This window comes from Pseudophryne corroboree, chromosome 4, assembly GCF_028390025.1.
Source record: "Pseudophryne corroboree isolate aPseCor3 chromosome 4, aPseCor3.hap2, whole genome shotgun sequence".
Lineage (NCBI taxonomy): Eukaryota > Metazoa > Chordata > Amphibia > Anura > Myobatrachidae > Pseudophryne > Pseudophryne corroboree.
Window position 1 is genome coordinate 703,770,895 of NC_086447.1, and position 16,971 is coordinate 703,787,865.

Below are 16,971 nucleotides of genomic sequence, written 5' to 3' on the forward strand. Positions count from 1 at the left end.
CCGGCGCTAATTAATTATATTTAATTAAAAACCAGTGTTTCTTTAAAGCTGCTGACTAAAAACAGCTTGCTAGGCTGCACAGCAAAAACAAGAGGAACAAAAGAAAATAACTCTACGCTTAGAAACACTTTACAGATTTTTATACGTGTGGTCTGTCATGTAGAATAAATAACTCAGTGAGACTTTGTATATTGATACTTTTATCTAAAAATATTTATAGTTAACATGTAACATTTATCACAACACACAAGTAGTAGTAGTAAGTTAGTAACTGTTAGACATAAAAAAATCTGGTTAATAATAAATGAGGTATAAAAAGGAGATAAAATCCCCAGTGGTATGCCAATCCCACTCTCCTGGCGCTGTTAATAAACTTATATATGTAAAAAGATTTTTTGTATAAATACAACCAGTATAAATAAACAGCAGCGTATTGTCAAAGTCAGAAAAATATCACGCTGCACGTTGCCATATATTCACCTCATGCGCGTGCCTGCTGCACGTGCACATTCTCTCCCGTGCGTGCGGATACTCACAGCCGCGTGATGGCGCCTCGGCCATGCGCTCGAGCGCGTGGTATGTGCATTTACGGTAGAGTTTGTGTGCGTCTAGCGGGCGACTCAATCGTTAGATAATAAATCCATATAGCATGTTTTATAGATAATGTTCCCCTTAGTAATAACTGTAAGTTTGTTTAATGTGACTTGTTCACGGACTTGGGAATCCCTCTTTGTATGGTACGAAGGGTCAGACAGGGTTTGAACAGCTGTGTCTGGTACCTAACTGAAGAGTATTTTAATAGCAACAATCCGGTGCTGGTTAGGTAAAGATTAATCGCTCCTGCGTATAGTTATGGCCATTAGTAGATTCTGGACATTTCATATATTTGCGATTCATTATCCATGCGGCGGGAATCCGGAGATTCCCACCCACCTGAGCTGTTTGAAATAGTCACAGCCCACCTGTTCAAACTAACCTATGACCTTTTGATATGATGCGAGGAGACATTCCTGTGTCCAATGAACAATGAGATTGTAGGTCCCTTTGTAGTATACTGTACTCAGTGTATATAAGATCAGCCAGCCTGAACAGTTCCCCCACTCTCCACAAACGGTTTTCATATTGACTAACTCGGAGCTGGTACCAGGCTGCGCTGCGATCGTTCCCAGTGTGTGTAAGTAATTCTCTGTGATTATCTCGCTCTTTGTTTGTATTGGCCACATTCTCTCTCTCTCTCTGTTTAGTATAAGATTGTAACGTTATCGTATATTTCTGTCTAGATATTCTGTTAGAATTATATGTTAGTATGTAGTGTATGACTTGTAACTGTTTTACCCCTATTCGATATAACTAAAAGCTTGTTAGTAAAGGTGTTGGATCCTTAGCACGGTATCGTGTGTTCATTACATTGCAGAGGGTAATAGGAGCGTCTCGATCGCTTAAACAGCTTTAGTGTTGACAAGGTTAAGCAGCGTTATATCGCTACAGTGTCTCAGTACAAGGTTTACAGTATAAGAGAATCCTTTCTGTGTGTTACATTCAAGGTATACTGATTGTCATCTTGTGAGCGTCTGCGCCGCTCGTGATCTCCTCGTGGTCTCGAGCGTCCGCTACGCTGGTAGCGTAGCATTACGGTAGTCGCTCGCCTATAGCGTGCTCGACACCACGCATTAAGCTGTGAGCAAGCGTGCCGCATGTGCGTCTCGATCACGGCCTAGCGTATGCTACGCTAAGTACGTACCCTTACGGTACCCCATACGCCAATTGCGTACTGTGTCTCTTACCCATTATTGTGAAGGTTATAAGGTAATCTAAATCAGCATTATCAATTGGCGGCTCGTCCGTCCTCCACATATCCGCACTAGCGAAAACAAACGTTATCTGTCAGCAAGGGCGGGAAGGCAGTATCCCTTCGTATCGGGATACAGGAGTGCTGACTAGATAAGCGTCTGTTTTGCTAGATTGAAGGAGTGCTGGTGGGATCTGGAACCGGAGGTAAGAACAATACGCTATTGTTTTTTTTAAACTGTTTATTTCTGTTTTGCGTACACACGCACGCCAATTGCGTACTGTGTCTCTTACCCATTATTGTGAAGGTTATAAGGTAATCTAAATCAGCATTATCAGTATGTTTTGAGACTTGGTTAGGGTCTCTAGCATAAACAAAATGAAAAGAATCTAAAAAACATCTTGAGGAAGTCCCAAGGCATTGTGGGACGAAACGCTTTGACCTTATACTGGACAATCAGTAGTGCACTGGTCCACCTCGACAGGACATACTTGGCTTTGGAAATTATTTACAGAGATCCCGCTGCCGTATTACCACTAAAAAGTACCTTCCTGCATTGCCGCTGACTAGCTATTCACCCGCCTGTCAGCTTGTTAGCTGAATACCATCACGCTACATTGTACTGACAGCAGGATTCTTACGGGCAACATTCACGGACCCTCGAACTACATCACTCGGGGCGGTGACGGCCTCACCACCGGGAGAGGGGAGACGGCAACATTACTTCAGCGGGAGAGATCAGTGAGTCCCTCGACTCTCATCCGTTTTACGGACATACGTTACATCACGCCTGGGGCGGTGATAGCCTCACCACCGGGAAAGGAGGGACGACTTCAATCACATTTGTGAAAGCTACAGGCGGTAAATATAAAATCTCCAGCCCACTTTAAACTAATTACCGTGGCCGGGACGCCGGCATTTAAAGCCAATAGCTATACTTGTGTGGATCGTGCAAAGGATTGCAACTATTGATGCACATTGTTTCTTAAAAGGACACTTAAGTATCTATTTAATTATATTACAGCATATTCATTAGAGCTGTTATAACAGTTACCTATGTACTCTGGAATGTTCTACATATATTAACCATTTGATGCTTTCTTAAAATTATATATATTTTATTCTTACATTCCACTTGGTGGATTATTTGGTATAAAATAAAAGGTATTTTATTATTGTATATAAGCAGTAGCTAAAAGCTTATAGATAAGCACTGAAAATTACTTTTTATATAGAGATATGTTTAAATATTTATAAACACATCATAATAAGGTGTAAAATATTACTCTCCTTGTAGGTATTTATATAGTTGCACTGGCGTCCCAGTGTGTTACTGAATTAAAAGTTCCGCAAAAGATTCACACTGATTACAGTCTCATGAAGACAGCATATACTTGAATATAATTACCCCCGTGCTGGTTCCTGAAGGTTCCGTTAGCAATATTACACGAGCTATATCTGATGATAGATAATTGCTGCTTAATAGCGCTGTACAGAACAGCCCCGCTGGGAGATAAGTATGTCCCTGCTCTCCCGTCAATGCTGCCCGCTGTTACACTCTACGGCTTGTTAATTATGTAGTAGGATGTGGTCCTCACGGCGGAGGTCAGCCCGGACTCACCCGGCATATAGCAACAAGTCCTTGCAGTGGTTAATGCTGATACTGTTTAGTGGGATCTTGTGCATTCGCCCGTGCTGTTAATTGGTGATCCTATAACAAACAAAGAACTAGAACAAATAGTGTCAGATATACTAAATATCAGAGTAGTAATCATTCCTCTAAATCACCGCGTGACGCGATACAAACGAAATCACGGGTGGATTCATATTCACCCAGACAAACAAAGTTACAAAATCAAGTAAAGCCTAATAGGCATCCATATAAAGACCATACAGAGCAAAATAAACATCAGCCTGAGGATGATGGCAGTCAGGGGATTTTTCCATACTCAAGGTATACCATCACCCCAATCCTTACAAATCTCTGTCAAACCACACTCCAAAAAGGTACAGAGAAAACGAGGATGTAGAGGGGGAGGAAAGAGGTTTCAGAAAGGCGAGATACAGATAGAGAGTAAAGGCATTTATAATCTTACATCCCATAAATTAACTGATGATCAAATACGACTTTTGAAAAAGGGTTTAAATTTTGTCCCAAATAAAGAACCCAATATCTTTGAATTGTTTATTGATTTGAATAAGTTTACCCAAGATCTCTGTAGGAAGCGCTACTTTGCTATTAAAAATTTAGATAAACAACATCCAAATGAAGCAGCCGTTCCTATTGTCCTGGACGACTCTGATAAAGACAGTTTACTGACTTTAGAGGAGCTGCTCCAGGAAAATTATAGTAACATAGAAGTAAAATTGTTTGAGACCACTTCGGATAAGTCTATGTGTTCTAGATTTAAAAAGAAATCCAATTTCTTTCCATTGGAACAAAAAAGTGCAGCCATAACTGTTTTCTATAGCAAAACCCTACATGACTTTAAAACATTGTGCCAAAAAACTGAAAGAAATAAGAGAAGATCGACTGTATATCATTTACAAAACTTGACCAAAGCAGAGAGGAATGCAATTAAAACTTTTCAAAATGATTCTTCACTTGTTATTAAATCGGCAGATAAGGGGGGGGGGGGGGGGATAGTCCTTCAGACCAGAACTGACTATGTTGCCGAGGCACATAGACAGTTAAATGATAAAAATTATTATCAAATTTTGCGGACTAACCCCAGTACCCCCTTCCTATCAGAACTAAAAAATTGTTTATTAAATGCTAAACGTGAAGACGTAATATCAGATGATGAATATTATTTTTTGTTACCCTCACACCCTATCACTCCAATTTTTTATCACTTACCTAAAATCCATAAAGCTTTGTCACAACCACCTGGGAGACCTATTATTTTGGGAATAGAATCACTCACGTCTAACTTATCTCACTTTGTGGACTTCCACCTACAGAGTCACGTCGTCACCTTAAAATCTTATATCAAAGACACCCAACAAGTATTACAACAGACAGTTGGTAAAGACTGGACTAACGACTGGGGTTTCTTACCCTAGATGTCCAGTCTTTATACACCAATATCCCTCATGATACAGGAATTGCCTCTGTCAAATATTACCTTGACAGAGATCTTAATATGAAACAAGGACAACGTGACTTTGTGTTGGATGCCATTCTTTTTATACTCACGCACAATTATTTTTTGTTTGAAGATCAATATTATTTACAACGCTTAGGGACGGCCATGGGGACCAGGTTTGCACCTAGTTTTGCCAACCTCTATATGGGCCGCTTCGAAGAAGAATACATCTGGACCGGCCCATATAGAGAGAAGCTGGTCCTCTATGGCCGTTATATCAATGATTTATTTATTATTTGGAAAGGGGGCCAACACCAAGCACAAAATTTTGTTGATTTTTTGAACTCTAACACTTATAATTTAAAATTCACTTATAATTTTGATCCAGTAGCAATTCATTTTCTTGATATCACGCTTTCAATCCATAATCATAAGATTATTTCAACCAATTACATTAAGCCAGTAGGTGCTGGAAATTTTCTTCATTACACCAGTGGGCACCATAGTCCGTGGGTTAACAACATACCCAAAAATCAAATTATCCGATTAAGGCGCAACTGCACTATTGATTCAGCCTTCTTGACAGAAGTTAGCGATTTGTTGAAACAATTTCATATAAGAGGATACCCATCCCAATTATTAGATGAATCTCAGCGTTTTGCAGAATCTCTTGTAGATAAAGATATTGGTAATTCAAATAAAAATAAAAATAAAAATGAAATTTCAGTTCATAAGTGTGGTAGAGCAAAAAGTACGGATGATAACACATGTTTTTTAGACTAGGTTAAATGTATTTCTAAATATAATAAAAAATCGAATGTTATTAAGAAGATAGTTCAAGATAATTTTGCCTTAATAAAACAAGATCCTGTCTTGAATAAATGTTTATCAGAAAGACCGGTAGTGGTTTTTAGAAGGAATACTAATCTGAAAGAAATGATAGCACCAAGCTATCTTAAACCTCTGAATTCTATTACTAATCCTACTTGGCTATCAAACAAGCCAGTAGGGAATTACCGTTGTAATAAACAGATATGCCTTACATGCAAATATATGAAAAATAGATCTTTGACTGTCACCTCCACAATAAATAAAAAATCCTTTCAAATCAAACAGTTTATTAACTGTGATTCAGAATACTGTGTCTATTTGTTAGAGTGTTCATGTTCTCTTCAATACATAGGCAGGACTACGAGATCTTTAAAATCAAAATTTAGAGAATATAAACTAAATATTATAAAGAAACTCCAAACCCATAGTGTCTCTCGACATTTTTCTAGGATCCACAATGGGGATCCATCAACCTTGACTGTTACGGGTATAGAACAGTTTTCAAGTACGAAGAGGGGAGGAGATAGATTTAGAAAACTATGTAAAGGAGAATCCTCATGGATTTTTAAGATGGACAATTTATATCCAAAAGGTCTAAACGAAGCTTTAGATTATACCTGCCTTGATTGAAGAGATGCTTCCTCGGATCAGTTAAAATATATCCACTTGAAAATATATCTAGATAATCCCCAAAGAGAGGTTCAGAAATAGTGGATATATGTTTACATATTAGTATTTGTGTTTTGTGTATATATAATCTAGTTCATCCCATATATTTGCAGGGTTCTTTTCCTTTATTCTTTCCTCCTTTTTTCTCCTCCTCTCTCTCTTCTTTCTTCCTTATTTGCACTGCTAGAGTGTTTTCATCCTAATCCGATGTTTAATATAATTATAAACAATCAGTCTGGATGGTTTTCGTAAAGATCAAATACGTGTTCATCTGTTCTCTATAGCTCCTGATAGGTTATTATAGCTCTGTATGTTCGTTTCTTTAGCAATTTGAGATAAGACTCAAGACATGAGATGTCACTTTAAGAGAAAATTATAATAACTATACTAAAGGTTTATAATTAAACTAAATAATAATGAAGTGATAGGAATGATCTAATATCTAAGGTCAGTAAGTTATTATGATGTGGTTATTATGATGTAGTCATATATCATAATTTATAGTTTTATATAAAAAATTTTGTTTTTATTATAATTTTATAAATATTGAATGACCAATTGAGACCTGATCTTCCCAGTATATTATTGTATAATCCTATGTGAAAGAACTGGTCAGATAATGTCATTTTTCGGTCATTAGATAAATAACTGTTCATTTGTACTAAAGTTTCCATTCTAACTCAGTGCGTCTTTGAAGAACCATTAGTGGTTTTAAAACAACACAAAACATAGGTGTGTGTTCTAATTAAATGAATAAAGCTGTGTGACTTAAAACAATCAATTGAACACACCAGGATAGACTTAAATAATTACAAAGGTATAAAGTCTGCCATCAGCAGCAGGGAGTTATCCATCTTGAGGAAGTCTCCGGTTGATAGGAGACGAAACGCGTTGACGCCCACTCTTTTGAAGTTACTCTCCAACTGGTGTTCACCGCTACCTCCAACAGCTCCCGCACACCGCTGAAATTACACCCGGCTATTCTTGGCTGAACCCTGCGTGGCCTCTGATGCAAGGTCCGGATCACCAATTAACAGCACAGGCGAATGCACAAGATCCCACTAAACAGTATCAGCATTAACCACTGCAAGGACTTGTTGCTATATGCCGGGTGAGTCCGGGCTGACCTCCGCCGTGAGGACCGCATCCTACTACATAATTAACAAGCCGTAGAGTGTAACAGCGGGCAGCATTGACGGGAGAGCAGGGACATACTTATCTCCCAGCGGGGCTGTTCTGTACAGCGCTATTAAGCAGCAATTATCTATCATCAGATATAGCTCGTGTAATATTGCTAACGGAACCTTCAGGAACCAGCACGGGGGTAATTATATTCAAGTATATGCTGTCTTCATGAGACTGTAATCAGTGTGAATCTTTTGCGGAACTTTTAATTCAGTAACACACTGGGACGCCAGTGCAACTATATAAATACCTACAAGGAGAGTAATATTTTACACCTTATTATGATGTGTTTATAAATATTTAAACATATCTCTATATAAAAAGTAATTTTCAGTGCTTATTTATAAGCTTTTAGCTACTCATTTATTATTAACCAGATTTTTTATTTCTAACAGTTACTAACTTACTACTACTACTGTGTGTTGTGATAAATGTTACATGTTAACTATAAATATTTTTAGATAAAAGTATCAAAATACAAAGTCTCACTGAGTTATTTATTCTACATGACAGACCACACGTATAAAAATATGTAAAGTGTTTCTAAGCGCAGAGTTATTTTCTTTTGTTGCACTGCAGGGGAGGCAGATATAACATGTGTAGAGAGAGTAAGATTTGGGTGGGTTATTTTGTTTCTGGCTGCTTTATTTTTACACTGCAATTTAGATTGCAGATTGAACACACCACACCCAAATCTAACTCTCTCTGCACATGTTATATCTGGCCCCCCTGCAGTGCACATGGTTTTGCCCAACTGCTAACAAAATTCCTGCTGCGATCAACTTGGAATTACCCCCATTGTTCTTACTCATGGATTGAAGAGTTGGCCCGAAGATGAAGAGGGGTTAGCAATGAGGGCAATAACTGAGAACAATACACTGAAGAAAGATTATTTCAGTTTTAATGAGACTTCAATAATACACCACAACTAGGAGATAAGTCCAAGTGAGTTCTGAAGAACAAAATGTTTGTGACTTGTAGATAGCGCTGAAGAATACTGAATGGAGAAGTGACTTGTGATTTGTAATTGATGCTGAAATACACTGAATGAAGAGATGACTTGTGATTTGTGAACGTTGCTGAAGAACACTGAATGAGGAGATGAGTTGTGATTTGTAAACGATGCTGAAGAATACCAAATGAGGAGATGACTTGTGATTTGTAAACAATGCTGAAATGCACTGGATGAAGAGATGACTTGTGATTTGTAAAGGATGCTGAAGAGCACTGAATGACGAGATGACTTGAAGAACGATGTTGAAGAGAGGATCACTGAGAGCACTGACAGCAAACGGATACCCTCTACCAGATAGAGGACCCAGCGGTTAAACCACAAGGGCAGGTGTACTAGAAGTAAAGGACTGCTATAACAGAACTGACCACCGGGCGGCCTCCACAGAAACAGGATACCAGGGGTTAACCTGGGAGCACAGAGCTTGAGCACCTTGCAGCAGCAAGTAACTTGAAGCACTGGCACCATAGCTAAGCATCAAACCCTTTTTTATAAGGGAAATCAGCACCGGATTGGCTGGACGCAAACTGGGATACCTATTGGCTTGGCTTGGTCTCCAACATGGCGGCTCCCTGCACACAGGACACATGTGGAACCAGCACACAGCCACTACCTCTGGCCTCAGCCTCCCAGATGCCACACTCCAGCAATAGGACACTTGGAAACAGACACCTCCGGCTGCCATGCTCCGCTCCCCAAGACCCGGACCCCGGCCTCCAGAAACCCGGCAGCCGCACCAGAGGACCTCACTGCCGCAGCTCCTATTCGCCGCAGCCACACTGTCACAAATCGGCGTGGACTTCCCTGCAGACGGGTCACTTACCTTACATGTCATCGAGGGCCACGGTTTTCCAGCATGAAGTCTACACTTGTGACCAACCGTGCCCGCTCCCTGGTGCCCTGGCAGCGCTGTCAGCCATGCTTTCTAGAGGATACGGGACCGCATGGCATTCCAGCACCGAGGACTGGGTACTGCCATATTGGTCCCGGTCAGCTGACCGTAAATCAGCCAATCCAGGACAAGGCTCTGTCACCTGATTCACTCCAGCCACTCACAGCCAACCCAGTGGTATAAATCCCCAGCACTGGCTAAGCAAAATCACCAGTGCACTGTCTAGCCTAGTCTCATCTAGGTGAAGAGTTCCTGAGCTCCTGCTATTCAAACAACTTGCTATTCAAACACCTCTATTGTGCAGTTTTTTTCTCACTAAGCTGCATTCACCTGACACCTGTTCCTGAGTCTGTGTCTGATCCTTCCTGGGCTGCACAGATGATTCCAGCCTGCTAATTAACTTCCTGATTCTCATTCTGACCAAACATTGGTAACATCCGATCCTACTCCAGTTTCCAGTCCGGTTCCGGTTCCTACAATCATACAAGAGTTCACTCTATTCCAGAGGCGGATTGGCCATAGGGTTTACAGGGAAGAGTCCCAGTGGGCCGATGCACCCGCGGGGCCTGTTTTGTTTGAGGACACATGGTCCTATTTATAGAAATAATGAATAAGCAGCAAAATAATTTGCATATATGAAAACTACTTTGCCACTTAGCCTGAGATTGCAGATGATCTAGTGTATGCTCTGTCTGCCTGATTGGCTGACATATAAGATTGAGTGAATAGTGATTGGGATACTGTTGGTGTATTAAGCAAGAAAATATATCTTTCTAAACAATTATATAGTTTCCTAAATTCTGAAGGTGTATCATATAATGTGCTCATAATATTTAATTTTATTTCCTTTTAACTTCCCCCTTGATGTTGGACATGTCCACTCTCTGGAAAGTCTTGGGGTGAGGGTGCTGCTGCCATGGCCCATGGCTAGACCTTACACCTCTGGTGTTGCCCATGTGTGGCCACTAGTACAAATTTTTCCAGGGCCGCTTTTTGTTCCCAATCCGCCCCTGCTCTTCTGCAATACCAATCGGATTCCAGCAAAAAGGGGGAGTTTCTGATGCCTTCTGATTACAGTAATAACCCAGTTACAAGTCTGGTTAATCTACGGTCTCCTCCCATCAGCCTGCATTCCAACTGCATCAACTGCCTATACAGACTTCAACCTGACTCCGGATTCACAAATACCAGATTCCTGACAGTGTGCTCTGGCCACATGGATCCGGCCGAAGGTGGTGGTCTTTCTCCATGTCTCCTGAACAGTTTAGTGGGACGCCTGGAGGACTTAGAGTCTACACAAAGACAGCTAGCGCAGTATCTGCAGGAGTTCTATGCTCGTTTGAATAATCCTCCTGCTTCTGTGGGTATTCAAAACCCATCTGAATCCTTTCCAGTTTCACCCAGACTTAATTTGCCCACACCTAATAAATTTGATGGGAGTCCAAAATTGTGTTGAGGGTTTCTTAACCAATGTGATGTACACTTCACCTTACAGCCTGCTAATTTCCCGACTAACAAGACCAAAGTTGCATATATCGTCTCTTTGTTAACTGGTTCAGCCCTGGACTGGGTGTCCCCCCTGTGGGAGAGATCAGACCCACTATTTTGTCAATATACCAACTTCCTTTCCATGTTTCGCAGAATATTTGATGAACCTGGAAGAACTACATCAGCTGCTATAGACGTTTTACGCTTACGCCAGGGCAGTAAGTCTGTGGGACAATATGTGATACAATTTCAAACTCTGGCATCAGAGTTACAATGGAATGAGGAAGCGTTAATAGCTTTTTTTTTTTTTATGGTCTGTCTGGGAGAATTAAAGATGTATTGGCAACCCGTGATCTCCCTCCAAAACTGATAGATCTTATCTCTCTTTGTAATAAAGTGGACTTACGTCTCAGAGAAAGATCTTATGAGGAAAATAAAGTTCTTTTCGAGGATGAACCAATGCGGATTGGAAGATCACACCTTACTCCTGAAGAGAGACGGAGGAGGTGTCTGTCTAAACTCTGTTTATATTGTGGGGAAGCTGGGCATAAGATTGTTTCCTGTACCAAACAGCCAGGAAACGGTTGCTCCTAGTCTCCCATGGAGAGAAGGGACTAGGAGAAAGAAAATCCTCTCCAAACAAATTGGATTCCATCTTGCCAGTGACTTTTGTAATATTCAATAAAAAATGTTCTGTTTCAGCACTTCTTGATTCTGGGGCTGCAGAAAATTTAATGACTCAAGACTTTGTTTCTAAATACCAGATACCCACTGAAGCACTTCAATTTCCCATATCCTTATCAGCAGTGGATGGCAGCTTAATTCCTCATGGGTCGATCACCACACGGACAGCTGCAGTCAAACTCTATGTTGGAGCACTACACTCAGAGTTGATCTAATTTCTCATTATTCCTAAAGCAACTCACTCAGTGGTATTAGGGATTTCCTGGTTACGTAAACATAATCCTCATATAAATTAATCTTCCATGCAAGTGCTCTCATGGGGCAAGAACTGTTCTGATGTCTGCTTAGGAAAGGTGGTACCTATCCGTTCTTCTGAATCCGCCATCTTGGAAAAGATGCCTCCCCAATATCATGCCTTTGCAGATGTATTCAGCAAACAAGGTGCTGACACCCTTCCTCCACATAGAGAATGGGATTGCCCCATAGAACTAATCCCTGGCAAAGCACCACCCAGAGGGCGTACATAGCCTCTCTCTGTTCCTGAAACCAAATCAATGACTGAGTACATCCAGGAAAACCTACAGAAAGGATTTATTCGTCCCTCCACGTCTCCTGCTGGGGCAGGGTTCTTTTTTGTAAAGAAGAATGATGGCGGACTCCGTCCCTGTATAGATTACAGAGGTCTCAACGAAATTACTGTGAAAAACCGTTATCCATTACCACTCATTACAGAACTTTTTGATTGTGTGAAAGGCTCTACCATCTTCACCAAACTAGATTTAAGAGGTGCCTATAACCTGATTCGTATCCGCCAAGGTGACGAGTGGAAAACGGCTTTCAACACTAGGGATGGGCATTATGAATATCTCATTATGCCATTCGGGTTAAGCAATGCTCCTGTGGTCTTTCAGTATTTCGTTAACGAGATCGTTCGAGACCTTCTGTACCATTCTGTTGTTGTGTACCTGGACGATATCCTCATATTCTCCGAAGATCTCCCCTCTCATCATGCTCATGTAAAAGAGGTGCTTCAGAGACTCCGTGCCAACCGTTTATACTGTAAACTTGAGAAATTTATTTTTGGAGTGACAACTGTCCCTTTCCTATGGTACATCATTTCTGGATCAGGCCTTCAAATAATCCCTGAGAAAGTTCAGGCTGTACTTTCCTGGACTGAGCCAAATACGTTGAGAGTGGTCCAAATATTCCTTGGGTTTGCCAACTACTATCGGAAATTTGTCACTCTGGCAGCTCACATTACAGCTCTGACCCGCAAGGGTGCCAATCCTTCTCAGTGGTCTTCAGAGGCTAAATCGGCATTTCAATTGTTAAAACAGGCTTTAATTTCAGCTCCCGTACTCAAACAACCAGATGTTACCCAGCCCTTCATACTAGAGGTGGATGCATCCTCTGAAGGTGTAGGGGCAGTTCTCTCACAGAGATTAGATGATAACAAACTCCATCCCTGTGGATTCTTCTCCAATAAATTTTTGCCTGCTGAGAGGAACTACCCCAATGGTGAGAAAGAACTTTTAGCCATTAAACTAGTCTTTGAAGAATGGCGTTACCTATTGGAAGGAGCACGTTATCCCATCTCAGTATTTACCGATCACAAGAATCTCTTGTTTCTCAAAAATGCTCAGTGTCTCACTCCCAGACAAGCCCGCTGGGCATTATTTTTCTCAAGATTTGAGTTCAAGATTTCTTTCCGTCCAGGATCACAGAATGGTAAGGCTGATGCCCTGTCTCGTTCCATGGGTCCTGATGAAGATTCTAAAAATCCTGAAGAATATCCATTGTTAAACCCATCTGTGTTTGCCTCCACTGATGTGGTTACTGCTCCTCCTGGAAAAACTTTTGTTGCTGCCGACCTCCGCAAGCAGCTTCTGTCCTGGCCTCACGCCTCACTGTTCTCTGGTCATATGGGGGTACAGAAGATTTTTGAATTTGTTAAGCGATCCTACTGGTGGCCTTCTATGAGAGCTGATGTGCCAGACTTCATTTCTTCATGTACCCAGTGCGCCCAACACAAAATCTCCCACCAGGCTCCTGCTGGTTCTCTACATCCACTATCCATTCCGCTCAGGCCCTGGACGCACATCTCAATGGATTTCATTACAGACCTTCCAGCATCAAAAGGCTACACCACTATATGGATAATTGTGGACCTGTTCTCCAAGATGGCTCCTTTTGTTCCTCTGACTGGTCTTCCATCAGCTCCATGTCTGTCACAATTATTTATCGCTGAAATATTCCGTTTGCATGGACTACCAACTGAGATTGTATCTGACCGCGGTACCCAATTTGTCGCCAAATTCTGGAGAACTCTCTGTTCTGCCTTACAAATAAAGTTGAAATTCTCCACAGTCTATCACCCTCAATCTAATGGTCAGACAGAAAGGATAAATCAAGATTTAGAGACTTTCCTTCGCCTCTATATCTCCTCTTCTCAGGACAATTGGATTGAATTTCTACCATGGGCTGAATTTGCACACAACAATGCTTACCATACCTCTTCAGAAACCATGCAAAGGGGAAGGAGAAAAGAAGACTCTTTTGTGGGCGCACACTTGTATATCTTGAAGTCTCAGATGAAACAATAGTTTTTATAAAAATATAATTTTATTAACAATATCAAGAAAATAAAATAGTAGTTGGATATACGAACAAGAAGAAGAAAAAAAAAGGGAAAAAAAGAAGAAGAGGAACAGGAACAAATAATACTAGCATAAATGCTTGATAAAGGTTCCAAAACTGTCTGGGTTTCAAATACAGATTTGCCACAACTGACTGCCTGAAAATGTATAATCCTAAACTAATGCAAGTCGGTAAACAAAAGCACCTCAATGATATTATTGATTTTTGTAGGCTATGATTTCTTGCCACTAGTATTGAAAAAGGGGATAGAAAAGGCTGAATAGATGAGATGAATCTGCTGTCAGTGTTAGACGCTGAGCATGGCCGTCCAAATCTTCTACTTAACTGAGTATTCCTCAATAGTCTCCCACTTGAGTACTAACTCAGCCCAACACTGCTTAGCTTCGAAGATCGGAAGGATTCGGGCGTTGCCAGTGTGGTATGAAAGTAGAAAGAATATCCAATGTTGGTGGGCTCTGGAATCACTGATGAGAGTTCACGAATGTTGTAGTAAAGAATAGAATAGATGGTAGATGGGAGAGGAAAATAGGGGATCTGCTGCCAATGTTAGACAGGGATGGATATCCCTGAATCAATGGTGAGAGTCCTGAAAATAGGTAAATGTGAGAAAAAAACAAGAGAGACGTGGGAAGAATAAATTTGAGCCAAATGGCTCTCACTAGCAACCTAAGGTAGATTCTGGCTGAACGCTAGAAAACTAATGAAAGATTTCTTGATGGTGATTTAACCAGAAATGGTTGTCCAAATATGTGGTTCACACTAAACAAATAGATATCCTATGTCTTCCAACATATCACTAGTGTAGCTGAAAGAATGGAAAGATGGCTAGAAAGTAGCTAATTTGTAACACAGCTCTATAGAGGAAGATGAATTGTAACTAATAAGGAAGATGAATTGTAACTGAATATGGTTCTATGTAAGGATTGCAAAAGGAGTCACTAGATAGCTAATAATTCAAATTCTTATGAACAAGCTATCAAAACATCAATTTTAGAAAGAAAGGAAACTTTGGTTATAATAAACCAGTAACATATAATATTTCACTGTACACAAGCTATAAATAAAGAAGTCCTTTGACAAAAAAGTAAACTAATGGCCGTAATGGACCAGGTATAAATCAAAGTTTTTTAAAGCAATATATAGAGCTGTTATAGAATTCTAAATATGTGATAGTAGGGTAATATGTAAGGATGTTACCCGAGTCCAAATAAAGTGGCCCTGCGCCGTGCTACTGGAGCGCGTTGTGGATGGAGAATACCATCGGTCGCTGAATTAGGATTCGGTGCAGGCAGGAGACGTCCGTGGAAAAGGTCCGTCGCTGAAGCACGCTGGGTTAGGATGAGATGCGGTGCAGACAGAAGACGTCCGTGGAAAGGTCCGTCGCTGAAGCACTCTGCGATGTGGAATGCCGTGTGACCACTGAGCTGAATGGTGCACGGCTGTCAAAGTCTGTGTAGGAGGTCTTAAGATACGATGTCAGGTACCCCGTTGTGGAAGCGCATAGCAGACGGGAGATGTCGGATAGACGCTAGTACTGGATAGGACGGGGCTGAACGAAGCTCAGGCAGGCAGAAGACGGCTGTGTCCCCGGACAGTGGGAGTGTGGAAGACGCGTTTCGCCCGTTCACCGGGCTTGGTCACTTCCTGAAGGTGACCAAGCCCGGTGAACGGGCGAAATGCGTCTTCCACACTCCCACTGTCCGGGGACACAGCCGTCTTCTGCCTGCCTGAGCTTCGTTCAGCCCAGTCCTATCCAGTACTAGCGTCTATCCGACATCTCCCGTCTGATATGCGCTTCCACAACGGGGTACCTGACATCGTATCTTAAGACCTCCTACACAGACTTTGACAGCTGTGCACCATTCAGCTCAGCGGTCACACGGCATTCCACATCGCAGAGTGCTTCAGCGACGGACCTTTCCACGGACGTCTTCTGTCTGCACCGCATCTCATCCTAACCCAGCATGCTTCAGCGATGGACCTTTTCCACGGACGTCTCCTGCCTGCACCGAATCCTAATTCAGCGACCGACGGTATTCTCCATCCACAACGCGCTCCAGTAGCACGGCGCAGGGCCACTTTATTTGGACTCGGGTAACATCCTTACATATTACCCTACTATCACATATTTCTAATTCTATAACAGCTCTATATTTTGCTTTAAAAAACTTTGATTTATACCTGGTCCATTACGGCCATTAGTTTACTTTTTCTCAAAGGACTTCTTTATTTATAGCTTGTGTACAGTGAAATATTATATGTTACTGGTTTATTATAACCAAAGTTTCCTTTCTTTCTAAAATTGATGTTTTGATAGCTTGTTCATAAGAATTTGAATTATTAGCTATCTAGTGACTCCTTTTGCAATCCTTACATAGAACCATATTCAGTTACAATTCATCTTCCTTATAAGTTACAATTCATCTTCCTCTATAGAGCTGTGTTACAAATTAGTTACTTTCTAGCCATATTTTCCATTCTTTAAGCTACACTAGTGATATGTTGGAAGACATAGGATATCTATTTGTTTAGTGTGAACCGCATATTTGGACAACCATTTCTGGTTAAATCACCATCAAGAAATCTTTCATTAGTTTTCTACCGTTCAGCCAGAATCTACCTTAGGTTGCTAGTGAGAGCCATTTGGCTCAAATTTATTCTTCCCACTTCTCTC

The 16,971-nt window shown here is 41.0% G+C and overlaps 1 pseudogene; it reads right to left on the reverse strand.

The window, feature by feature from the left end:
- Positions 1–14,610: 14,610 nt before the first annotated feature.
- On the reverse strand, positions 14,611–14,729 carry LOC134912719 (5S ribosomal RNA; annotated as a pseudogene).
- Positions 14,730–16,971: the final 2,242 nt, after the last annotated feature.